Source organism: Echinops telfairi, unplaced genomic scaffold, assembly GCF_000313985.2.
Source record: "Echinops telfairi isolate 266 unplaced genomic scaffold, ASM31398v2 ScPeMD7_2573;HRSCAF=3158, whole genome shotgun sequence".
NCBI classification, from domain to species: domain Eukaryota; kingdom Metazoa; phylum Chordata; class Mammalia; order Afrosoricida; family Tenrecidae; genus Echinops; species Echinops telfairi.
This window is the reverse complement of record NW_022106471.1, coordinates 2,960,039-2,961,933: the sequence shown is the minus strand read 5'-3', so window position 1 is coordinate 2,961,933 and position 1,895 is coordinate 2,960,039.

The following is a 1,895-nucleotide window of genomic DNA, read 5'->3' as shown; positions in this document are numbered from 1 at the left end:
AATTCAAAACTAACCTCACTTTTGTCTCGTCACCCCTGACTCACTGTGACCCCTGTAAAATGCAAGAGAACTGCTCCATAGGGCTCTAACATTGTACATGTGTATGGAAGCACACTGACTCATGTTTTTCCCTCCTAGGAGGTTGATGGGTTTGAACTGCTAACCTTTTGGTTAGTAACTGTGTTAGGCCAAGTTGACTAGAGAAACAAGTCTAGCGACACTCATATATGTGTAAGAAAGAGCTGTATATCAAGAACTAATTATATGATCAAGAAAGCCTTCCAGCCCAGTCCAATGCAAGTCCATAAGTCCCGTGCTTGTCCATAAATCCCTCTTCAGACTCAGATAGCCACCTGCAATGATGCAGAATGCAGGAAGACCACAGGCCGGTGGGTGCAAACTTGTGTGGATCCAAGGTTGGTGGAAGCATGGCAGGGCTTGGGCAGCTCCAGGGTCCATCACAGTCCTAGGAAGCAGGAAGGCAGTGTTCCAGAGGGAAGGAAGTTCCTAGGGTCCTTCTTATGAGAAGTCCCCGCCCCCCCGCCCCCCCCCCCCAAGGAAGCACTACAAGGCTGTGACCTGACTCACAGGTCTGATGGCACCCCTAGCCGGGAGTGTCTAGTTGACATAAAGTCACCTCACAATCACAGCAAACCCGCCGCTGAACCCGCTGCACCACTAGGGCTCCCTTCCTTGGATTAAGACCCCCAAAGAAACCAAACTCACTACCAGTGAGTCCATTCCAACTCATGACAACCAAACACAGGCCCTTTGAAACCGTCAATCTTCACAGGAGGCGGAATGCCTTGCCCAGAGCTACTCTGGTGTCAATGTTACTCTTGCTCTTTCAAAACACCCTCTCTGGAAGGAGCCCCTCACCCTCTTGGTCGTCACCCAACCAACTAAAGTTGGTGATTTTCTAGCAGCCTCCCCAACCACAGTTAGAATTGCCTTATTTGGATGTTCCAGCAGATGACATGCTTTTTATGATCCAAACTAACTCAGGAAGGCTGCTCCTGTGGAAAGGAAGGCTCCCCGGTCTGCTGCTTGCTTTAATGGGTTCCTGTCTGCAAGTCTCAGAACAGGAACTAGAAGAGATGGTTTGTATCACCCAGAGGGAAGAACTCCGAGTTCCCTGTGCGCTCAGCAAAGGAAAGAACAAAATTGGAGCTTGTGAGATGGTCGAGGGACGTGTGTTGTTCATTCTGGTGCCAAATCCACAGCAAGTCTTATGAAGCTCCTACGATGGTTGGTACAAGTGGAACCCTCTTAGAGGACTGACTTCTGAGTCTAAGTTGATGCCCAGGCCCAGTAGAGATGGCAGACAAAGGCTCAGGAGTCATAATCAGAGAATCTTAAACAGAATATTAAAACTCATTCCAACTCATGAACCTCCTAGGCTCCATAGAGTGTGTAATGACTGATTGAAAAAGTAAGCAAACCACCCAGCCTTTCTTTTGAGGCACTTGAGTGTAGACTCCACCCCCCAACGTGTTGGTTGGCCGCAGAATTTGTTAACTATTTGTCCCATGCCCAGACTCCGAAAGAATATGAACTCTTGGGAACTCACCGAAGTCACGAGGAGGCCTTTGGATTTCAAGGTCGTGGAACTGGAATTTTGAGCCCCGTTTGCCTAGGTCTCTGGAGCATCTGATATTGGAGTCACCTACAGAAAAAAATTCAGAACGTAAATACCTTGAAAGAAATGACATTAGTAGACATTTAGCATAAATGTCTACTAAAATATAAAGACTTGATGTCAGAGATTTATTCCAAAGTACATGTGAGATCTGCTTTGGGGCAGGAGCAGTCTGAAGAAGAGAGAAGAGATTGGGTATTGGAAGGGAAGCACTTCACAGAGAAGGCAGGTGCACCTTAAACTCAGCTCACAAAAT